We start from the raw sequence: 26,900 nt of genomic DNA, 5'->3' as shown, positions 1-26,900 counted from the left end.
TAGTGAGAAACTGTAAATTCTTTCAAAGTGGTGGCAACATTTTGCATTCCAATTAGCAATGAGTGAAAATTCCTATTTAAAAAATCTTTACTAACTTTTTATGTTGTTTAGATGTTAGCCATCATAATACATTTGTAGTAGCATTTTTATTTTTGCTTTAATTTTAATTTCCTAATGTGTACACACACACACACACAGACATATATATATATATATATATATATACTCACATGGGTATGTATATGCATATCATATGTATATGTGTAATCTGTTCTTATCTAACCATCCATTTTCCAATACACCTTTATTTTCAGGGATTACAGGATATTTCACTGTTACCTTACACATTTCATCCCCCCAATCCTCGAATCGGCAATTTCTCCAAAGAACTTTGGTTTCTTTGGTTGGAGAATGGTGTTAGAAACCAAAATCTTAGGGTCACATTAGCTTGTTGCCATAGGAGTGTCATTGTTTTGAAACTCTCTTATCTGACAGAGCAAGGAAATGTAGATATATATGTTAACTGGTGTAGGTTCAGACTTTAGTTCTTTTGCCTACTGCTATAACAGAATACCCTACACTGGGTAATTTATAAACAATAAAAGTTTAGTTGACTCACAGCTTTGGGTGCCAGAAAATCCGAGAATTAGCATTAGCAAGGGCCTTCATGCTGAATTGTAAGATGGGAGAAAGACATGGCAGGATGCATAAAACACAGCCAGAAAATTTAGTACACTCATTGTTTTATTAGGAACAAGCTTTGTGACAATTAAGCTGTCCCTAGAATAACAGCACTTATCAATTCTTGACCACTCAGCCCCCACAACCTCATCACCTCTTACAAACTCCACTTCTCAACACTGTGACAATGGCAATTAAATTTCAGCATCAATTTTGGAGGGGACATTCTAACAGTAATAAAACATACATATAAATATCTCCATATACTGTAAGACTTTGTAGATCTAGACTGAGCAACACATAAATAAGTATTATTATCTTCAACTTAATCCACTACCACATACGCCATTCTAACACCATCCTCTTTTTAATTCTTACTTCCCATTTCTTCAATGAGAAACAGATCCCACAAGCCATCAACAATATACTCATGGGTTAAATTGTGGTATTACATATAGAGGAGTATCAAAATTATTATCTCATCCTTGTAGGAAAATTTTATCAGCTGGAATAAAATGATTATATATATATATAATTTCCTTTGCTATTTGTCTTACAGATTCCACTTATTTCCAAACTTACTTAGGTCAGTACTTTTTCACTACTCCCTTCAATTGAATTATTTGGTCTCATTATGGCTTTAATTTTCAGAGCTATAGATCTATTAAAGGATTGTTGGAAGTTTGCATACATAAATATTTACTTTTTGTGCTACATCATTCTCTGGGTAACAAACACATAAAGTCTTACAATCACAAATACAATATAATTCATCACTCCAAACAAGTTTCATTTATTCCACCCACCACTCCTTCTAGCCACTGCACTCCTAGCAACCAATGTGCTTTTCCTCTCTCTGTTTGCCTTTTCTAGAATGTTATATTTTTGTCATCCAGACTGCAACATAGCCTGTGTAGATTGGCTTTTTTCACTCATCAATAAAGATTCAACCAATTTTCTGTGGCTTTAATGTTCACTTGTTATTGCTAAATAATATCCGATTGTGTATTACTGGAATGTACCACAGTTTTTTAGAACAGATATTTTGCCAGAGTATCCTGTAATTGTCAGTTAAATTAATAGTGCTGTACAATTCAGCTCTAACCTTACCAATGTTTGGTCTACTTTATCAACTACTGGCAGAAGATTATTGAAGATTCTGATTATAATAATGAATATCTTTATTTCTACATTAATTCTACCAGTTTGAATGAATTTTGATGCTCTGTGTTTAGTTCTGTAAATGTTTAGGATTGCTACATAATCTTGAAGAACTACGCTCTATTTCTCTTTTCATTTTTCTTTGTCCATATTTGCAATACATAATGAATACCTTCGTCCTTGGGAGTTGGTACATGTACTATATGTGTCACATATTAATCTCTTTTACTTTTCCTTTCTCTCTCCACCATCCCCGCTCCTTCCATCCTGGATTTCCTTTCCATCTGTAAAAGATCTACTTCCCTCTTTCCTTATAATGAATATTTTGTTTTTCCATTTAAATTATTTATACCTTGGTTTTCTCATATAAGAAAAAGCATGTAATATTTTACCTTCTGCATCTGATTTATTTCATTTAGCATTATGGTCTCAGGGTACATTTATTTTCCTACAAATGACTCAAATTTATCCTTCTTTGTGGCTGAATAGTACTTCACTGTGTGTATATGCCACATTTTCTCTAACCACTCCTCTGTTGAGGGGTACAGAATATTTTCAAGATTGAGCTAGTATCAGCTGTGCTCCAATGAACATAGATATGCATGTATCCACAGCATCTTTAACTCTTAGAGAGACACACAGAAGGGGAAGAGTAGAGACTAGTGTAATTTCTACTTTTAGGTTTTTGCGGAAATTCTATACTGATTCCCATTGAGGTTGTACAAGTTAATATGCCCACAAACAATATTTAAGGTTCTCTTTCTCACATCCTTGTCAGCAATTTGTTCTTATTTGAGTTCTTGATGATAATCACTCTTTTTGGGGATAAGATGAAATCTCAGTGTTCTTTTCTTTTGCATTTCTCTAATGGCCAAAGATGCTGAATAGTTTTTTATGTACGTATTGGCCATTTGTACTTCTTTTTTTTAAAGGCACATATTTTGTTTGGGGAGGAGTAATTTTTGAGTCCTGTACATATTCTAGATAGTAGACCTCAGTCAGAAGTGTTTGGTAGCAAGTTTTTTTTTTTCATTTTGTAGCTTTTCTTTCCACTTAGTTGATTATTTCCTTTGCTGTGCTCATGCTTTCTAATTTGAGAGTCTTGAAAATAATTTTTTTTCTTGATATATGACCCAGATTTGCTTCTTTGCTTTTTCTTTTAACAGTTTGTTTCACTACACTAGATTCTTGCTTTTATGTCTACTTCCTCTTCCTTGTTTAACCAAGTAAGATTTTCTTTTCCTCAAGTTTCCCAGATTTTTCTCTTTGTCACTGGTTTTCGGCCTAACATATGTAGATGTTTGCATTTGTAAGGCTACTTACTTCGTTTGATGTTTTCTAACCTTCCAAACTCTGTACTTTAGTATCTTAATTTTGGAAAGTTCTTGGTCATTATTATTTCAAATATTTCCTTGCAGTATTTTAAATTTACATGTTGTACATCATTTGAAATTCTCATATTTTTATTGAATGTTTCATTCTATTTTCTTTGTTTTCATTTTCTTTTTTTTTCTCATTGTAATTTGAGAAGTTTCTATCAACCCATTCAAGCTCATTGAATCCACCTTTGGCCATATCTGGTGTACTGATAAATCTATTAAAAATTTCCCTGAACTTATTAAAATCCTTATAATGTCTATGATTTCCTTTGGATTATGTTTCTTTTTCTATTTTTCTGCTGAGATTAGCCATCCAGTGCATGTTTCATACGGTTTCCATTTTAGCTCTTAGCATACTAAGTAGTTCTTTTAAGTTTCCTATCTTGCAACACCAACGTCTGCTTCATATCCAAGTTTCAAAGAAACTATTCAAACCCTGGAGCCACTCTCCATCCCTGCATGTGGTCATCTGTCTGGAGAGCGGAAAGCCAATGCTGGTTTGCCAAACCCTTGTGCACCAAACCACTCTACGGACAGCAAAAAAAACTATTTCCTAATGCGCTGATCTCTTTGATTTAACCCATCAGACTAATTCTTCTTGGTGATTCACTCAAACTTAAATGGTTATTACACTTATATCATCCAGGAATATAAAGGATTGACTCATCTGATCCATCTGATCCTGGAGACAGGAAATCCAGATTTCACTACATACTAGAAGGATGAAGGTACAGCTGACCAGAAACTGAGAGAAACCATGGTACACATTAAGTCAGGTTACGAGTTGTGGAGAAATCTTCTTTGCTTGAGGAGGCACTGCGATTTTTTTGTTTGTTTGTTCTGTGTAGGCTTTTAATTGATTGGATGAGCCTCATTCATTATGGAAGGTGATTTTATTTACTCAAAATCTATAAATTTTAATTGTAGCCTTATCCAAAAACAGCCTCCAATTTGAAACATAAATTAAACCACAAATATGAATCTTAGTTACATTTGGCACATCTTGGCAACCTTGCATAACTATCATCAGTGTAACTTTTCCTTAAATTACATCAAACTTGGGAGTTAGACCAGAATATCATGGCAAGCTATTTTAGATTTTCACTTACCACATATTTTGAAGTGTTTTTCTGTTAAATCTAACATTTATTATCTTTATTTCACTTATATTATCTGCTTCTTTTCTTTATTTTTTATATTTCTTCTTAGTCTGGTCATTTTTTACTGTAAATTTGATTGTGTACATGCTGCGTTGTAGACTTTGAATTTGGTTGTCTTCATCACAAATACGTGTATTTTGTTCCAGTATAAAATACAGTTCCTGGATACCATTTGAAATTTATGTACTTTTAGTGTCATTTTTTCCCCATTTTGGACAATTTCTTTAACCCATCAATGTGGTTCTAATTTTAAGATATGACCATTCCGAGTCTTAAATAATAAGCATTGAGATGTTTATCAGCTCTCTTCTGGCATTTATGGACTGAACTGCTGCACTATATTTTTCCTGTAACTCAGTTCTTTTTAGCCTAACAAATATTTGCTTTGCCGTGAGACTGTTAAGTCTACTTTTTACATGTAAAACCCAGAATTAATTCAAAAATTTTAAAAACGTGTATAGAAATTTTTGACCAGGACCCTGCTCTGGGTGGCTTCTTTCTTCCCACGCACCCTTGTTCAATTCCCAGTCCCTCTGGGAGCCCACAATTTTAAGTTCATAAAACCTAAAATAATAAAATAGCACTTTTCTACATGAATGTTTTTCCAACTGATGCCTTATCTAAGGAGATTTTTGTCACACAAAAAGCATTGTAAGAATGAATTTCACCTAGTGTGATGTCTTTTTTTGTTTTTCAAGAGTAGCATTCACTCAAATTTTTATATGATTTTCTTTCTTTCAAGTGTTTTCCTTCCAGTAACTTTCTATGTCCTCCTTCTAAATTGTTTTTGTTGTTGTTGGGGGGGTACCGGGGATCAAACTCAGGACTTTGCGCTTGCAAGGCAGGCACCAGAACCAGTGAGCTAAATCCCCAGACCCTTCAAATATTTACTTGTACTTAATTTTTACTTTCTTGACTTTTGTCCAGAGGTTATATTTCTCTTTGAAAGGAATTTTTTGATAGGAATTAACAATGAGTTAGATTGGTATACTCAAGCTAGAACTTCTTATTGAAAATTATAACAAATATTTAGATTATATAATAATAATTTTATCATTTTGTCATAATTTTCTCAAATTTAGTATACAAATTATGCACATAGTTTCCATGTTTAAATATATGCATGTGTTTAAACAACCACAAGCATCCATACACAGATATTTTTAGGAGAAATGGAATTTTGTACAAATGCATGTTAAGAAAGCATGACATACTCTTCAAATTCTACTATTCAAAATATGTAAGAACAACTGGTTATTGCTCAATCATGTATGCTAACCTAGTCAAATTATTTTTCCTTTATGACAATACAGTAAAGGATTCTTTACTCACTGTTAACACTCACTGATATTTAAAATATGATTTAGCACTAGTTTTCATACTTTGTTTTCTCACTTTTGAGTCATATTCATTACTTATGCCACCTCATTATTTTAAGAACAAAGTTCTTAAAGATAAATACTATCTTTGTAGAGCTACTTTTTAGATAGTTCATAATGGAAGTGAGAGTGCTTTAGATCTATGCTCAAACATACTCCAATTCTGTCTTAATGAGGTAGGGGAGTAAGACTAGAGCAAATCAAACAATTAACTGGAAGAAGGTGTCCAGGTTCATAAAAATCCCAAGGCTGAGCTGGATATTTTTTAAAAGAGAAAACGTGTGCAAAACACAGGATACAAATGACATCAAATTTAAGATGTAGCCCAGCAGACCAATAGGAAAAGTGATATCTTCATCACCTCATTTGAGTCTGGCCCTGTTCCCAGGACTGGTCAGAAAATGCTTTTTTCAATCCTTCATGTGCATCTAGCAGGAAGCCAAGCCAGTCTTCTGGTAGGACGGTTTAAATCTAGCATGCCACCAAGTAAGTTTTTGATAGGTCAAATGTCCCAGTATCTTCTTACATGAGGGAGAAGCCAAGCCAGGAATTTTAGAAAAAAAAGATTTCTTTTCCCCATATTATTGGGAATGCTGTGAGAAGATGCTGCGAATCTTTTCACTGGCCAGCTCTTATCCCTTAGACCTTTTTTTTCTGTCTGCAATAATTGTACACTTTCACAGCCTTTTTTTCCCCTTAAATTCTTTTATTGGTACATTTTAGGTATACAACACATTTACATTTATCATTGGGTGCTTGTACCTGTACATGATGTATCTTGGTTCTTATTTTTTTCCCCATTACCTGTGTACCCTTCACCCCCTTCTCCCTTCCCTATTTACTTAGACTTTGTTTCCATTTTTTTCTTTTCTCATAATTTTTCCTTTCCCTTCTTTCCTTTCCCCTTCCCCTCTGAATTCCCCTACCCCTTTGGACCTTTTCTTCCTATTTCAAATTATCAATTATTCACTTTTCATTTTAATCCTTATTTACACTTTCAATTTCTCACACTAGAGAAACTATTCGGTATTTACACATGTGTCCTATTTATTTCACTTAAGAATATGGCCTCAATATGCATCCATTTGGCCTTTTCTGTGGGTCTTGTTCAGGACACCAAGAACCTGGAAAGAATCCCTTCAGGAGTCTCCATCCAGTAACACCAATGCTTGTCTGTGTGACTTTGATAATTTTGTCAAATGTTATGGTCTCAAAAAATGTAATGTGAACCCTACATTGGTTTACTTGTGTTATTTTCTTTACAATCATATTGTAGTGTCCTGATTTCAATATGAAGATCATTTTTGAATACTTTAGGGCAAGTGCAGGATATCAGATTGTATACACCCCTGTGGCTGAAAATTTAAAATTAAAGTGAGTAGAATCTTGAGAAAAAATTTCTGAAACTTCACTTGAAGGAGGACTGGGCTCTGAAAGGTTTATAATATGCCTCAAGTAGAAATGCCTATATTCTAATCAATAAAAATTTAGCTGTCACATTCAGAAATTTTTCCTATGGGGGTAAAGAAAATCAGGCTTTTCCCCAAAACATATATTAACAAATATTTTTAAACTGTGAATTATTACAGGGCAGTTATTAGATTATAATCAGAGAAAAGTGGGAAGATGCTTTCATCTTTCATAGCCAATAAGCTTACATATGACAAATTTTGTCCCTAGACACCAACTTTCCCAGCATGTGTAGAAGTGTGAAATAATTTGTATAAATGCCATATTAAATTCAGCCTGAGTTATGAATCAAAAATACTTACTTAATTAAATTGCCTTTATAACCCACTGTATTTTATCGTACCTCTCAGTTCATCACAGACACTCTCCAATCTTTCTCAGGTAAATGCATGTCAGGAAAAAAAAATACAGGCTTTAATTTATGATTTTAGAAAGAAAAAAACTATAAACATGCTTGTGCTTTTTATAATGAGGAAATTAAATTACATTTTTCAGTCTGAATATTTCATTCCATGGAAATGTACAGATTTGCAAGGATTCAGAATATCTCAGGGAGATGCATACGTTATGTTTTAGTCAACACTTTTTCTTTTTCAGTATTGGGGATTGAATCAGGAACTTTAGGAATGGTAAGTGAATTCTTTACCACTGAGTCACACCTTCAACCCATTTTGTAAATTTTCATTTAAGACAGAGTTTCTCTAAATTTCTTAAGCTGACACCCAAGTTGTGCTCCTCCTGCCATGACCCTTCCAGTGACTGTGACTAACAGGCTCACCCCACCACACTTGGCTCAAGAATGCATTTCTATCAATAAAAAATATGTAGAGGATAATTTTAATTTGAAATTGTTAAATATGGAAATAGCTGTATTTCTTTTTTCTTTCATTTCATTCTCATCTTTATTTTCTGTAAATTCATATTTCTAGAGAAGGTGTAATGATTAAAGATGATTTTTGTCAGGTAAATTCTGAAGTATAGTATGTGATCTCATAGTATACATAGGAAATTTAAAATAAATAAAGGTTCAGTTTTATTTTTTTCCCTAGCATCTGATATCTGGTGATGTGACAGTGCTCATATTTGGCATCTGAAATTTTGACTGCAATATCTATGATTTTATCCACTTTACTATACTTCCTAAGAGTTAATGGGCCTTTCATAGAAAAGGAACTCCCAAAATGTACAAGGGTTAAGCATGGACAGCGAAGAGGCCTCCTACTGAAATGGGCACGATTTGGGTGTTGAAGAATATCCTATTGTCCTGCTTCATTAGGCTCCAAGGAACTTCTTAGCAACTGAAGTTATCACAGGAAAATAAAGACTATTATCTGATGCTTTCTTAAGAGTATATTTTGGCGCAAATTTTTAGCCAATTCTATAGAGAGATATATAGATAATTTTTTAAACATGGGATGCATCCATGTTAAGATAAAAAGATATTTACAATTTACATAATGAAGAAAGAAAAAGAAAGAGAGGATATGTCATTCTTATCCAGCGAAAGGATCCAGAAAATACTTTTCAGTAGAGGTGTACTGAAGGGTTAATAATGATATGAGGAGGTAGTTAAAAGCAGTTCATGGAAAGGAAAAAAAAAAATTCTTATCAAAATCCAATTACTAATCTCTTTCATACCAGCTCAGTAGAAGAAGGCTTTCTCCAGAGTGGTTTAAATGTTCCAGCATTCTCAATTTTTAAAAAATATATAACAATTTATTTCATGTTCAACCTGTCAGTCTCAGGCACTACTTGCCACTAGATTGGAAGCTTTTTTCTGTTATTTGTAATAATAATAATCATGCAATGAAATAAGCTCCTTCTCCCTAAGAAAGTATGCTGTAAACGTTTTAAAATGTAATTTATTTTCAAGAACGTATACATGTACTATTAATTAAAATAAAAATTTAATTATGGTTATTTAAAAGTACAAAGTCTGAAAACTCTAAAATATTGTGTTTATATGTCTTTGGTCCTAATATTTGATTTATTGGAATGAAATAGTTAACATCTCAGATAGTTCAACATATCCTTCATAAAATGAAACAAATCCAAAATATTTCTTAAATAGTAAAGATAAGAATTTCAGTATAGTAAGGCTGTTTATTTCATTGACAGGAAATATTTATATATTGATTTTTAAGGGTCAGAAATGAAAAAGTATGTATGTGTATATTTCCAAAGTTCATATTATAATAGTGCTATTTTTAAGACTTTTTGAAAGGAAAAGCATAATCCTTTTTTTTTTTTTTGGACCTGGGATCAAACTTGAGACCTTGTGCCTGAGAGACAGGCAGTGGAACCGCTGAGGTAAATCCCTGGCCCCAAAAGCATAATACTTTAATGTAACCCAAAATAATAAGAGACCAGTTGATTTTCAGAATGACTGTCAGATTACCAAGTATATTATGAAAGAAACATTGCTTGCATTTTTATGGGAAACAGCACCATTCTTAAAATACTTGAAAAAATTTCAAATCTGTTTTCACAAAGTGCTTACAATATTACTGAAAGTAATATGGAAAGAGATGGAGTGTTTCTCCATTCTATAGATCTGAAAACAAAAAAAAAATTAGTTTAAATCATTTACACAAAGTCATACAGCCACCATTGGAAGCAATAATGATAAAAATTAATAGCACACAAATCTCTAATGTAAAAGATGGTAATATACAAGTGTGATGGAAGAATGTTTAGATTAAAAAATTATTACAGTAAAAGAAACATTACCATTAATTTGCCTTGAAATACTTCCTCTCAATTCCAACACAATTTTCACATAATTTTTGACAGTTTCTAAATTAGCTCTGGTTGACCTCTTTCATGACTGTATTTTGGAGTTGTGATAAAAAATGTGGTGAATATGGCTGTCATGTGGATATCCGAGGAAAAGGCAGGATTGTAAAAACATCATGGTATGTCCTGATCGACTTTTTTCACTGGATCTGTTACCAAGGGATATGTGACTCTTCTACAGTTAAAATGATCATGAAAGGTAAATGTTTTGAATCAGTTCTGGCATTGAGGTAGACATAACAGTCTAACTGAAGACTCTCTTGAAAAAGAACTCCCAGAACTGTTTAAAAACTATCAAGAATGATGGAATAAGTTTGTTAGAAGCCAGGAGTATTTTGAGAAGAGATTAATGGCAATGTATCCTTTACTGTAATTAATTTTTAAATTTAAACATATATTGTGTGGGGTTTTTTTTCTTTTTTTTTTTTTTTGTTACCAGAGATCAAACTCGGGTCCTTGCGCTTACGCTGTATTGTGTTTTTTTTTAATCACACTTTGTATTTTATCTGTTTTCTCATTAATGAAATAAATTCTTACTACTACTATTATATCTCTGTTTTGACTTTAAGCTGAGGGAGGAATAGGAGATAATAGGCAACAACAACAAAAAATGCAGAACTGTACTATTGATAGAGCTCTTCAAATATAAGACTAACATATTAAAGTATCATAAATAAATATCTCAATTATTGCAGTATCAACTAAGCACCAAAACAACAAAAAATTCATTTTGAACATAGCTTTTTAAATGAATCCATTCCTATTTCTCTAGATAGCCCCAGCCAGCACCTACATTATGGAAAAATTTGCTTAAACCAAGATTAAAAATTGGTGGAACTCGTCCAAAATCTGTCAGAAATATCAGTAAGCATTTTGAAAACTAGTCAGCTATTTTTCTTAATTTCACATAATTGTTTTATTGATGCAACCATAAATGACCAAGTTTGTACATTTCACAGCGGCAAAACATCTTTATATTGGCTAGCACCAACAAGGATTGTGTTTTCTATGTTCGCCTTCACCTCCTCAAGTGTCATTGATTGAAGGGCTGGCAGTGTTACATTTATACTGTACCAGTAATGAATTTGTAGATGAGAGAAAAAATAAGAATATTGTCAGATGGTGATCGATTTATGTACTTTTTGCCGTGTAATAGTCTATATTTGAAATAATATTTGGAAAATTATCTTAGGAGAAATTCTTTATGAAGGCATACAGATAGAAGTTCATCCTAATCACCTATATTAGAGTTGTATTGGAAACAATCTGTTAATTCTATTAATATTAACCTTTCAGAATGATGAGGTATACTTTTGTTATAATAACATTAAGTAGGGTGTCTGGTAATAATTGTCCATAAATATGTTCTGCCATAAGAATATAGTATTGGGTAAAGTTTCATGTATGCATTTTTCATCCTTAACATTGTACATTTTAAAATTTAAGTATAAATTAAAAAACGTTTTTAAAAATCTCTGGCCCTTTAACACTTGGCTAATAATCCCCCATAAGCTTCATTAAAAATACAGATCTCATTCAGTATAACACTTTAGAAACTTCCATAACTCAGATTTGAAAGACCCAGAGAGAGGTTTTTGAGAAGCCATAAAACTACAAGAACTAGAATACAAAATAAAGGCCATTGTCCTTTTAAATTCTTCATTTGCTTTTGTCATATATTTTAAAAATCCATATATGTATTTGTATATGTATTAAATTAAGCTCTGTATTATTCTTGCTTCTTTATGGACCTATTATTCTGCATTGTACTATGCTTTTTGTAAATTAGGAGGTAAAAATTTCTTTGGGGAATTGAAACATATAATGAACCAAAACTAATAATACTTCAGAACTCTATTTCAGGGAAAATTATCATTATAAAAGCTTTTTTCTACACTACATTGACCCATGTGCCTTAACCTTTCTGAAAAAAGTTATAGCCTACAATGCCACAATAATTATGCATTGTGTGTGACTAGTTTCTCAATCAGTGAGGTCACAGTAAATCAAAACAAAATGGCTAGGGTCATTGTTTTATTTTCAGTGGAGCCATTAAATCAATTCATCAGCCAGACTGGTACCCTAACCTTAGGAAATGATTTTGAAAATGTAAATATTTGTTTCCTTAAAGTTGAAGAATAGAACAAGAGAGGGTAAATATAAATGTGGAAATAGATTATCAGTCCTTCATTTAAAAGAAAAATTTTTAAAAGACCAAACTGTGAATTATATAAGACTGAATTGATTGGAAGTAACATCCAAAGGATTCCACACAAATGCGGATTATTTACACACAAAGATGTTCTCAAAATTGTAATTCTCTCTCTCAACACACAATTCTATTTGAGGAGTGCCTTGCACACCCACCATAAATGTAAGATTCAGTTTCTAGTTCTGTGACAGGGTGGGCAAGTACAAGAAATGCCACAGCATCTAGTTTTTGCCACCTTTCAAATCTGTTGAGAATCTGCATATTGGGGTTGAGGACTAATATTTTACTGAATAAGTTTACTCAGCTCTCAAACAATGATTTTGGAGATGTTTATTCCCAAGGTTCAAACCAAATCTAAGAGATTCTGACTTAATGAGTTAGTTAGCAATCAATAGATTCAAAGGTCACATTACGTAGTCCCAGACTAAAAGTTAAAGGAAAAGATAATCAAGCAGTAATCAGAGAACACCATTGAATTCCTCAATTAGTCCTTCCAAAATGCTTGCTGTACAACATCAGAAAAATGTTGTTGAATTAAAGTGATAGATAAATAGTCTGATACAAAATCTGGTGACATAACCCATGACTGAAATGCTTTGTGACAAGTAAGTGAAATGAAGTAAAATTAATAAAATATTGATTTGCTTGATGAAAGAAATGAACCTACTATTTCTGAACTAAATTATTATATTGACCAAATATTTGGGAGGCAAAACTGAGGATTTTTAATATCTTTAAAGCTATGTACTAGGAAAAAAATCTTAAATAGTAATGATCTTAGAATGACAACATTGTGTTCTTCCTTGTATGACTATTAATCATGTCGCACATTGACTGTTGTAGAAAAATGAGGTGAAGGGAAGCTGCTGAGCATTGGAAAATTTTAGATCATTTTCATAAATTAAAAAAATAGTACCTTAATATTTGAAATTTTACAGAATACTCATTTTTATTATAAAAAACAACTAGGTTTATTTTTGGTATAAACATCACTTTCATGCTTGGACAATAAGTATATTTTGCTATTCTAATGTTAATTCAGTAATTTAGTTATGACTAACCTGGCACTAATATTTCCTAACTAATTACTATGTAATACAATATTTTTGCAGAGTATGTGGTGATCTTCACACACGACTCTCTCTCTTTCTCTCTCTCTCTCTCTCTCTCTCTCTCTCTCTATATATATATATATATATATATATATAGAAAAGATAGGCTTTTTGGAGCTGGTGTTTTTGAACTTTTGATCTCTAGTTTTTTAAGCCTGAATATTTTCCAGCTAGATCTTATTTTCAGAGAAATACTATATATATAAATATATATATGTTTATATGCAGGGATCTCTTATGCTCACACAAGAAAGAATACTGTTTTTTATTAAGAATTTCTAAATTCTTGATAATGCTTCAGATATTGGGCAACAATCCACAGAATATATAAACAAAATATTTTATTACTTGCCATAAAATTATTTTCTCTATAGATTATTTCATGAGAATGAACATAAGTAATTAATATTATAGCAGAATAATAAAATATGAATTATAAATTTAAACTGCATTAAGCCAATAATTTTATCTACAATTTCAAAACTTATATGTATTGTTGGTTCATATGGCTTTAATGATAGTTTATTGCTTATAACTATAATTTTTAACTCTATCACAACCCTGCAAATATTTTCATATAATACATTTACCTTTATTTGTATTCTAATTAACTTAATATTTAACATCTTTATTTAATATCAATCATGCAAATGTAGGCCTTTTTAATCCTAATAGAGTGTTTTTGTAATATGTAATACTGACATTTTTTTTTTTTTATTTGTTTTTTTCTTTTATTACAGGGGATCGAACTCGGGACCTTGCGCTTGTGAGGCAGGCGCCGGAACTACTGAGCTAAATCCCCAGCAATACTGACATTTTAATGAAATAAAACAACTGCTGTTATCTTTAATTTTTAAATCATCTAGTAGACCAAAATTTCTTATTTCTATATCATATATCCTAAGAATCTAACTGCTGTTCATAAGAAAACTAAAGAGAATTTTTTTTTATTTCAGTGAATTTGCACACTGCTTCAATTTTTTATTTAGATTTTCAAATTAGCTTTCAACTAAAAAAGCACTGACCACAGACTAGTCAGGTGAAAACGGATATTTTGTGAAGTGATTTTGCCAATATAGAAAAGGACATAAGAGCTTCTGAGTTAGCTGCTTAGCAGTGATGATTCAAGCATGAAAATTTTGATGATCTCCGCTAAAGTGTTCTTTTGAAAGTTTGAATTAATGCAAACTAAGTGAAGGTAAAAAGAAACAGATAAGATCAATATATGTGAGATCTGAAAAATTTAGAAATGTTTAAAATAATGAGATAAATGTTTGTCAATATTTTACTAATCTCAAAAGTATCCCTTCCTAGTTCTGATCTCAGCAAGACAACTCCATTTTGTAGTTGGTGTCATTCTTCACCCCACATTTTCCCCCAACACTAATTAATGTCTTACCCATTATCAAATCCTGTCATATTTACCTTAAAAATTAATCAAAAATCTAAGTACTTGTTATCTAATCCTTTAAGATGGCATTCTATTCTACTTAGTCAAAAATCTTGTTTGGTCTCTAACCCCAACCCCTCCTACTCTTACCCTTTTTCAATGGGTGACTGAAACTATCCTTTTCAACTCTAAATAACATAGTGTTTCCTCTCCCACAAATCTCTACTGGTTTCCTAGCTTAGTCACAATAAAATACAAGAGGACCCAGAATGTCTAGATTCTTGATGGTAACACTAACCTCATTTCCTTCTACTGTTATTGATTTGATGATTTTTAAAGCTATTATGGATTCCTTGTTCTTCTTCAAACAATTAAGCATGCTTATGCTTAAAACTTTTGCACTTACCCTTCCCTCTGTCCAGCAAGTACTTCCTGTGTTGCATTCAGATATCTGGCCTTGTCAGTTTATTCAGCTCTGTTCAAATATCATCATTAAGGACTACTTTCCATTACCACATTTTGTTTAAAAGAAGAAGAAAAAAAAGGAAAATGAGAGGGAGAGAGGGGAAGAGAAGAGGAGGAGGAAGAGGAGGAGGAGGAGGAGGAGGAGGAGGAGGGACCTGCATTACTATCTCACTTGATCTCCTGTCTTAGTTACTAGTTTCCTACTGCTGCTTTCCCAGAATGCCTGAAATTTTGTGGCTTAATAAAAAATTTTTTCTGCAGTTCAGTAGGGTAAAAGTCTTACACAGCCCTCACAGGATAAAATAAAGATATCAGAAGAACTGCTTTCTTTTTGGAGGCTCTAAGAAGAATCTGATCCCTTGAGCTTTCCAGCTTTCAGAGACTGACCATATCCCTTGGACCCTTCATCTTCAAAGATCATAACAGTAGGTTGAGTCCTTTTCATGCTACCATTTTGCTGGTTCCCTTCTTCTGTCTACCTTTTCTTTCCTAAGATTGACTGTCTGCCTTTAAAGATTTTAGTGATTATATGGGTCTGAGAGAATCATGCAAAATAAACTCCATTTTATTTTCCTGCTTCATTTTTATCTAATGTACTTAACCATCTTCAGCTTATTTGCTTGTTATTTGTCTTTCTTTAATTGAAGGCTAGTTTCTCAATAATAATAATAAAGTCTTTGTATATTTTATTTACTATTGTGTCTGTAAGACTATTACCCATGTGATAGAAAGCCCTAAAGAAATATTTGTTCAGTGACCTAAGAATACCTACGGGGTCCTGAACCAAGATGAATAGGTTAGGGATGGAGAAAAATGGCAGCTGAGTGAGATCTTCCAGCAATCATCTTTTGCACACACACATTTTAAACAGAAATTCACATAGCAACCTACCTTCACAAGGGCTACGGAATTGAGATGAGGAGCCATAGTGCCTGCTTTTAGTATAAAGGTAAGAAGAGTCACATTGAAAAAGGATGGAAAGTCAGATGTGCCCATGTACCTTTCCACTAATCCAAGTAATATAAAGAGGGAAGTTATTAAGTTCAGGCTTTAGGACTGCAATACACTACAAGGCCAGCACTGGTGAAGCACAGGGCTGGAAAAAACTCCATGACCCTTCCCCAGCCTTGTACTCACAGAATGGGCTCCTGGAATTGTGTTAGCCAAGGAAGTCAATGGAACCTTGCTATCACCTCTTCTGAAACCTCAGGCAAAGGAAGTGGGACAAAAGTGCCAAAGACTAGCATAGCACTTTGTCTTACAATTCAGTGCTAAGCTCAACAGGATAAGACCCATCACTGTATAAAAGTCAATGGACCGAGACCAGATCTTGTAGATTCGACCACTAAATCTGAACCAGTAAGTGATGAGGACCATGTGGGACAAAATACAATTTCAGCCTGTGTCACTCACAGCCTCGGAATGGTCTCCCCACACACTGGGCAAGTCCTGGGACAGTATGACTAAAGAACAAGAAACTTTAGCATCAGCCTTGGTAGCCAAGAGACTATCTATCCCAGTACTTCCCAAATCTCAGACAGCACAGCTATTGCCAAGCCAGTGCTGGAGATTGGAATCTAAATCTGCCATGAGGTCAGGCAGAACACTTGCCCCAATGGGATGGACATGTGCTTTGTCTTTTATCATCACTAGCTTCAGCATAACTTTGGATATACTCTTAAGACTGTGAAATTTCTTACTTCTTGCTATATGACTCTTTCATGACCCAGCCTACCATCAGCCTTAGTAGCCAAGGAGTGGCCTTCATCAAAGCCACCTTACTCTCAGATAGCATAGTGTAGAACAAGATAGCATTCACTGGGTGTTGGACATGGTAGGTAGCACAGGACTTTGCCTAGCAACTCAGTACTGGACTTGTGAAAACTAACACTGGGCAGATTCTATTCACTCCCAACCCTTGACCAATGAGCATAGACAGAACCTCTGAAACAGCCCCAATATCAAGATACAGTGGAAACACCAAGAAATATGACATGCCAGGAAAGTAGAGTCTCTGCTGATGGAAGCTACAGGCTGTGAGAAGAGCTAGCCTAAGAAAAAGACCATGAGAAATGAAACTGACAAGGCCATGTGGTGGAGCTACTCTTGTCATAGTGACATGGCCTTGCTTATGATGATCCCTACCCTTTCCTCTCTGGTCCTATTCTATGCACTCTTTTTTGACTGCCATGAGCTAAGCATTTTTGCCCTCTTAACCCCTACTCCTATGACCTTGTTGCCTTGGAGCCAGCTGACCATGAATTTAATTCCCTGAAACTATGAGTCAAATTAAGCCTATGCTCCTTGAAATTGTGGATGTCAAATATTGTGTTTCAGTGATGGGAACTGATAATATAAAGAGGGTCTAGAGAATGCCAAAGTAGTAGAAAGCACCTTCAATTAAAAAAAATTACAGAAAATTTCCCAAACATAGAGAATGGCACATATAACCTGGAAGAACAAAGGTCACACCAGTATGATTTAAATGAAGCAAATGATGCCACAAAATCTTATAATCAAACTCTCAAAAGTGAAAGTTAAAAAGCAGATTTTGAAGAGATAAAGAGAAAAGAAACAACTCACAAGGAGTATATTAATTCAGGTGTGAGGAAATCTTCCAGCAGAAAACTGAAGTCTATCAGAGGATGACATGAGATTTTCACATTACTAAAAGGAAAAAAAAAAATCTCCCAACTTAGTGTTCTATTGCTAGCAAAGCTACACTGAAGAAATGAAGGAGAGATAAAGACTTTCCCAGGCAAACAAAATCTGAGGGAATATAACTCTTGACCAGTCCTACAACAAATGTTGTAAAGAATTATTCTAGCTGAAATAAAAATGTCAATGAGTAAGAAGAAATTATGTGAATGCATAAAATTCACTGGTTTGCAAAATTAAATTAAACAGACAAATTCAGAATGCTGTAATATTGCAAATATGGTGTGAAAAGTATTTCACATATTTAATATGAGGAATAAAAAACCAAAGAATAAAAGAATAAATATTAAAAAAAGCACCTGCATTGCTACATTAAGAGATAGGCAATATAAAACAGAAAATGAGGGAGGAGCCCCGGGCATGCCCACCAGCCACCAGCATAGCCACATGGATGCCTGCAAACAACAGCCCCCCCCTCCCCGATTCTGGCCTCTTGGATGTGTAGCTACCAGGCTCCACACTACAGAGGCACAGGGGGACAATAAAGGCTATTGTCCTGAGCTGCAGAAGTGAACAACAGGCAGAGGGCGTCTCTCAGGATCCCTGATGAAAACTGAAGCCCACTGGAAAAATGAAGAGAATCTCTACAGTAAAGGCACACCAGATCACTGTACTTGGTAAGTTGGAGGGATCATCACCTCCCATTGGAACCTGGATTATCTCCAGGGCAAAGGCAGCTGGAACTTGCAATAGAACCTTGCAGAGTTCAACCCTACAGGAGGACACGGAGCTCATCTTGGGTCTTGCAGACAGAAATCTGTCTGAATCTCATGGGTCTGTGACTGGCTTACTGAGACTCATTGACCTACGTCTGCACACTGCTGCCCACGTTGCCTATTGTATCAGAAGAGACATACCCTGAAAGAGGGCCTTCATTTCTATCTTTTATTTGTTATTTTCAAAATTACCACTATTTTTTTGCTCTTATTTTTAATTTTTTCCTTCTTTTTCTACTCTTAAAATTTATATTTTTCTCTTTTTTCTTTCTTTTCTCTTTTCTTTCTCACTTTCTCTCTCCCTTTCTCACTTGCTGTCCAACATTGTTCTTCATCTCCCTTCATGTTCCTGTTCTGGCCCTAATTCATATTTGTTCTTTATTTTTCCTTTCTTCTCTTTCCTTCTCTCACTTATGACCTCTAGGCTCGCTGCTGACCTTCCCCTACCCTTCTACCTAACTATCCCTCCCTCCCCATGTCCTTCTAATTCTCCATCCCAAAGGGTAAAGTTACTATATTGAAGACTTTATTCACTATAAACATAGGTTGGCTTGGGCCTCAAATTTGATTTAATTCACACAGTTGAAGGTGATAGATTAATAACTACCACAAATTGTCATTTTATAAGAGGTACTTGATGCTACTGTGTTGCTGATTGTATCACTTGGGCTAAGGTGTTATGATTGATCTAATCAGTTGTTCTTCCTGGTACAGTGAAAATGAGATCTCCACAGAGCCATTAGAAACCCAAAATCTAAAGACCAGCTATATCTGGAAGACATCTCTGAGAAGCAATCATTCCATAAGGGTTCTAATTACAAGCAACAAAGATACTTACAATAAGCAACTTCAAAGGATCAACCCAAGAACTAAACCAGGAACAGTACAAAAAATAAAAATGAGAAGATATTTAAACAAGGCACAAACTCAGACTTCCACCCCACAAAAGGCAAATTCTGGGGGAAATGAGGTGGAAAAGTCTGATGATCAAATACCTGGACATACTGAACTGATAGCACAGGAAGCAACAAAACAAATGAATGAAGCTCTAGAAAAATTCAAAGCAGAAATAATCTCCCAGATAACTACAGAGATGGTGAGCAGAGTGAAAGACATGATTAGAGGCCCTAGAACAGAAGCAGATAAAAAATGATGAGCTCAAAAACATGCTGGAAGCCATGAATGCCCAGCATAAGAAAGAAATGGAATCCATGAACACATATTCAGGAGATTAAAAACTCCATTGAAAGCATGCAGAGCAGATTAAGGGAACCTGAAGATAGAATATCAGATATAGAAGACAGGATTGCAGTGATGGACCATGAAAACAGAGATTTCTTCAAAATAGAAAGGGACCACAAGTAATCAATCCAGCAGCTGCTAGATGATGCAAAGAATAGCATAAGACTTATAGGTGTCCATGAAAAAAGAGGAGAAAGTAAAATTGACATAAAAAAAAAAAATGTTCACAGAAGTAATAGTAGAAAACTTTCCACCCAGAGGTGGAGAATTGGACATACAGACAAGTGAGGCATATAGAACTCCAATTAGCCATGATCAAAAAAAAAAATATATCTTCACCTATGTATATAATAGTCAAGATCCTAGAAACCCAACAAAGAACAAAATCCTACAGGCAGTTAGAGAAAAGAAACAAATCATCTACAAAGGAAAGCCCATCAGTATCATGGCACACTTCTGAACACAAACCCACAAATCAAGAAGAGCCTGGAGTGAAGTATTTCAAGCTCTAAAAGAAAATAACTTCCAACCTAGACTGTTGTAGCCTGCACAATTATCTTTCAAAATCAATGGGGAAATTAGAAACTTCCACTACAAAGAACACCTGAGAAATTTCATGAACACCAAACTAGCACTCCAAACAATTCTAAGCAATATCTTAGAAAAAGACAATGAAGGTCACAGCTCCATGAGGCTCAACATAGGGAAGCCACCAGGCAAGGTAAAAAGTTAAAGCGAGGCTGAGGATTTAGCTCAGTGGTTTTGCCACCTGCTATGCAAGTGCAAGGACCCGAGTTCCATCCCCAGTACCAAAAAAAAAAAAAAAGTTAAAGGGAAAGGGGAAAATAATAAGAAATAAAAGAGCCAACAACAGCAAAACATCATGACAAGAATGAGTCAATATCTAGCAATTATAACCATCAATGTTAATGGCCTTAATTCAACAATCAAAAGAAACAGACTAACATAACGGGTTAAGAAGCAAAATCTAGCAATATGCTGTATACAAGAAACACACCTAACTCAAAAATAAATTCATAGACTGAGTGTAAAAGGATAGGAAACAGTTCTCCTCATGACAGGAATCCATAAAAAGTGGGCATAGCAATATTATTTGCAGACAAAGTAGCTTTCAAACCAAAACTAATTAACAGAGACAAAGATGGTCACTACTTTCTTGTGAAGAGAACAGTACAAGATGAAGAGATGACAATCATAAATACATATGTACCAAATACAAATGCACCCAACTGTACAAAACAAATATTAGTGGACATGAAAAAGAAATAAGCACTAATAAAATTGTAGTGGGGGACCTCAATACCCCACTATCAAAAATAGACAGATCATCTAGACAAAAAACTAACAACAAAATTCTAGAACTGAACCAAGCTATTGAACAAATAGACTTAATAGATATTTACAGAGTGTTCCACCCCACAAAAGCAGAATACACTTTCTTTTTGGTTGCACACTGGTCATTCTCCAAAATATACCACATGCTAGCTAATAGAACATGTCTAAGTAAATACAAAAGAATTGAAGTTACCCCCTGTGTATTATCAGATCAATAATATAAGAAACTGCAAAACTCCCCCAAACACATGGAAATTGAATAACACCCTCCTGAACAGCCAATGGGTCATAGAGGAAATTAAAGAAGAAATTAGACAGTTTCTACAACTAAATGATAATGCCAGTACAACATACAGGAATCTATGGGACACAATAAAAGCAGTTCTATGTGGGAAATTCATAGTGGTGAATGCCCATATTAGTAAAACAGAGAGAACTCAAATAAATAATCAAGCGCAGAACCTCAAGAAGAGCATACAAACCAAAAGCTCATACAAGAGAGGAAATTACAAAATCAGAGCAGAAATCAATACAAAGGAGATTAAGAGAACAATACAAAAAAAATCAATGAATCAAAGGGTTGGGTTTTTAAGAATAAATAAAATCAATAAACCTTTAGCCCACCTTATCCAGAAAAGGAAAGAAAAGGCTCAAATCCATACAGTTAAGAATGAAAAAGGTAAGGGCTTGGGGATTTAGCTCAGTGGTTCCACCTCCTGCCTTACAAGTGGAAGGATCCAAGTTCCATCCCTGGTACAAAAAAAAAGAACGGAAAACGTGAAGTCACAACAGACCCAGCAGAAATCCAGATGATCATAAATTCCTACTTCGAGAACCTGTACTCTAATAAAATGGAAAACACAGAAGAAATGGACAGATTCCTAGATACATACGAATTGCCAAAGTTAAATGAAGAGGGTATAGAAATTCTAAACACCCCAATTATAATGAGTGAAAATGAAAACATAATTAAAAATTTACCAACAAAAAAAGCCCAGGTCCAGATGGCTTCACTGTTCAATTCTACAAGATATTTAAAGAAAAACTATTGACATTAATCTTTAAACTGATCAATGAAATTGAAAGGGAAGCAACATTTCCAAATTCATTCCTGGAAGCAAGTGTTACTTGGATTCCAAAACCAGGGAAAGACCCTACCCAAAAAGAGAACTATAGGCCAATCTCCCTAATAAACATAGATGCAAAAATCCTCAACAAGATACTAGCAAACTGAATATAGAGGGTCATCAAGAAGATCATACACCCTGACCAAGTCGGATTTATCCCAGGGATGCAAGGATCATTCAACATTAGTAAATCAATAAATGTAATACACTATATTAACAGAGTCAAGGACAAAAACCATATGATCAACTCAAGAGATGCAGAAAAGGCTTTCTACAAAATCCAACACCAATGCATGATAAAATCCCTACAGAAAATTGGGATAGAATGTCTTTATCTCAACCTGATTATGGCTATCTATGAAAAACCAACAGCCAACATCATACTAAATGGTGAAAAACTGAAAACCTTCCCTCTTAGATCAGGAATAAGAAAAGGATGCCCACTATCACCACTCCTGTTCAATATTGTTCTGGAAACATTAGCCACAGCAATTAGAAAAGAGAAAGAAATAAAAGGAATAAATATAGGAAAGGAAGAAATTAAACTGTCATCATTTGCTGATGATATGATACTTTACATAGAAGACTCAAAAAACTAGCCCAAAAGACTTCCAGACCTAATTGTCAGATTCAGTAGAGTAGCTGGATATAAGGTCAACACTCAAAAAACAATAGCCTTCTTATACACCAATAGCAGACTCTCTGAGGGACAAATTCAGTAACAAATTCCTTTTATAATAGCATCCCCCCAAAAAGAAATATCTAGGAATCAATCTAACAAAGGAAGCAAAAGACCTCTACACTGAAAACTACAGAACTTTGAAAAAGGAGATTGAGGAGGCTATAAGAAAATGGAAAGACATCCCTTGTTCCTGGGTAGGAAGAACTAGTATAGGGAAAATGGCCATACTTCCAAAACTACTATAAAGATTTAATGCAATGCCAATTGAAATTCCAACAATATACTTTAAAGAACTAGAGAAAACAATCCAAAAATTCATTTGGAATTAGAAGAGACCTAGAATAGCAAAAGCAATTCTAGGCAACTGTTACATGGCTTGGGGGGGGGGTAACACAATCCCCAACTTGAAACTATGCTACAAATTTACTGTAATAAAAACAGCATGGTACTGGCAAAGAAACAGACATGAGGAACAGTGGAATAGATTAAAAGATGCTGCAACAACTCCAGACATAGTCAGCCACCTCATCTGTGACAAAAGAGCCAACCACCCTCATTGGAGGAAAGATAGCCTATTTAATAAATGGGGTTGGAAAAACTGTATTTCAACCTGCCAAAGATTAAAAATAGACCCATACCTATCACCATGCACTAAACTAATATTGAAGAAGATTAAAGCTCTAAATATTAAGACAGAAACACTGAATTTGCTGGAAGATAAGTTAAGTAGAACTCTTGAAGACACTGGCATAGGAAAAGACTTTATGAACAAAACCTCAGTAGCACAGGAACTAGCACAAAGAATCAACAACTGGAATATCATCTTATTCAAAAGCTTCTGAACTGCAAGATAAAACACCAACAGAGTTAGGAGACAACCTACAATGTGGAAAAAAAAATTTTAGCAGCTGTACCTTAGCCAAAAGACTAGTATCTAGAATGTATAAAGAACTGAAAAAAATCAGACCCCCCCAAATTCAAAGACCCAATTCAAAAATGGGCATCTGAAATAAACAGACATTTCTCAGACAAAGAATTAAAAGCAGCAAATAAATATATGAAAAAATGTTCAACATCACCGGTCATTCAAGAGATGCAAATGAAAACAACACTGAGATTCTACCTCACCCCAGAAAGAATGGCTGCTATTAAGATATCAACCAATAGAAAATGCTGGCTCAGGAGTGGAGAGAAAGGAACCCTTCTCCATTGTTGATGGGAGTGCAGATTGATGCAACCACTGTGGAAATCAGTATGGAGATACCTCAAAGAACTAGGGCTAGAGGTCCCATTAGACCCAGCTATTCTCCTATTGGGTATCTTCCCAAAATAATTTAAAAACTATACCACAGAGATATATGTGCATCCATGTTTATAGTGGCCCAGTTTGTAATAGCTAAAGCTTGGAAACAGCCCAAGTGCCCATCAACTGGAAAGTGGATAAAGAAGATGTACATTTTTAATAAAATGGAGTACTACTCAGCCATAAATGATGAGAAACCAGGGACTTTTATAGCTAAATGGATGCATATTGAGGACATACACTTTTTTTTCCCCACAAAGTTTATTGGTACATTTTAGGTACATTTACATATATCACTGGGATCTTGTACCATTACATGAGTATATTGGTTCTTATTTTTTTCCCCTTCCCATGACCTTCCTTCACCCCCTACACCCTTCCCTATTTGCAAAGATTTTGTTTCCATTTTTTTCCTTTTCTCATATTTTTTCTTTTCCCTTCTTTCCTTTCCCCCACCCCTCCCACTTCCCCTGCTCCTTTAGACCTTTAATTCCTATTACACAATATCAATTATACATTTTTACAATTAAAATATCAAGATGTAGGAGACATTGCCACAGATTTTACAGAATTTAAAAGGATATAGAAAGCATATTTCAAGAATCTGTTTTGCAATAAATTTGACAACTTCTAAGAAGTACCTTGGAAGACAAATTAATGAAACTAACTCTGGAGGAAATATAAAATTTGAATAGCACCTAATAAAGAAAGTATATTCCTAGCTTGAACACCTACCTATATTACAACAACAACAGGCTTGTATATATTTTAACTCATAAATTATATCAAACATTTAAAGCAGGAAAAAAAAGGAACACTTCTCCCCTTATTTTAGGAAATCAACATTTTGCTAATCCTAACACTGGATAAAGATAATACAAAAAAGAAGTATGAACATAGATAGAAATTTGTTTAACAAAACCAACTATTACAAGTCAGATCTTGCAGTATGTAGAAAGTGGTTTTCTTATAGGGATGGCAGTGATGGTTCAGGATTGGAAGATCCAACCCCTAAAAGTCATCATTTTAACAAAGGAAAGGAAAAAGTCATATGATCCTGTCACTAGTTGGAGAAAAAGAACTATACTCAATTCCACAGCTGTTCATGGTAAAAGCTATCAGGAGCCGAGAAGTAGAACAGAACCTTCTCAACAGATTAAAGACATGTGCTCCATACTTCCAGCAGAAATGCCTTATATGAATGGAGAAGATACAATGCTTTCTCCTTAAGGTGGGGAACAAGGACAGATATGCTTACTCTTCATCTGTCCATCAAACTTTGAAACATAGGCCCAAACCAAAATAGTCTGGCAATAAAATGACACAATTAGGATAGGATTGGCAAGGTAGAAGCCAAATCTTTATATGTAAATTAAATGATCATCTACAGAGAAAATATTGAGAAATCTCTAGGAGCTCCTAGAACTTGTATTTGAATTTAGCAGGATTAGAGAACACAAGGTATATATAAAAAATGAGGTCTATATATAGTTGCTATAAATGAAGAATTGGATATTGAAATTTAAAAGTTATGTAGGAGTACAAAGGACCTAGAAAAGTAAAAAGAAAAAGAAAAAAAAAACAGTGTTGGAAGACATTTAGTACCTAATTTTAAGGCTTCTTCTAAAGCTATAGTAATCAAGGCAGTGTTGGTGTAAGGAAAGACATATAGATCATTGGAATAAGACAGAGAATCTAGAAATAGAACCACACATATATGGTCCACTGAGTTTTGAAAGATTATTTAACATTAACATTTTATAGAATAGAAACTCAATTCAAGAGCCAAGGAAAAGATACTGTTTTCATCAAACGGCACTAGAATGCCTGGTATGTGTTTATAAAAAATTAACCTCAACCTTTTATTTCCATACATAAAAATAACTTGAAAGGATCTATGAACCTAAATATGAAAGACTAAAACTATAATACTTTAGGAAGAAATTATAAGGGAAAATGTTTTTGAATTTAGGGTAGGCAAGAACTACCTAGGATACAAAAGACATGATGTATAAAAGAAAAAAATTGATAAATGAGATCCCATCAAAATTTAGAACTTTAAATGACATCACTAAAATGAAAAGTAGTCCTTAAACATACCATATTTACAATGCATATAACCTGTGACCAGAATATATAAAGAACTCTTAATACTCATTAATAGACAACCCAATTAAAAAGTAGACACAAGAAAATGATAAATAGCCAGTACAGCACAAGGAAAAGTGTTCAACTCTAGAATCAGAAAAATACTAATCAGTACAATAACAAGATTTAATTATACACTCATTCAGAAGATAAAGTTAAAAGTTTTAAAACCCTTGTCATGAGTTTTTCTTTTTGTTGGAGTCTCCTCCTTTGCGTTTAATTTGTCATGCCCAGTGGATTCATTCTGCTGGGCTTCCTGGGGTTGTGATCCTCATTGTCTTTTCCTAGGATATTGTCTAAAATTTTTTGGAATGCTGGTTTGCTATTCATGAAGTTCCTAAGGTGCTCTTTATCATGAAAGTATCTTCTTTCTCCATCAATTTTGAAAGATAGTTTTGCAGGG

This window comes from Heterocephalus glaber, unplaced genomic scaffold (assembly GCF_053883595.1).
Source record: "Heterocephalus glaber isolate CG9 unplaced genomic scaffold, H.glaber_assembly_v1.0 deba00001538, whole genome shotgun sequence".
Lineage (NCBI taxonomy): Eukaryota > Metazoa > Chordata > Mammalia > Rodentia > Bathyergidae > Heterocephalus > Heterocephalus glaber.
This window is presented reverse-complemented; position numbering follows the sequence as displayed.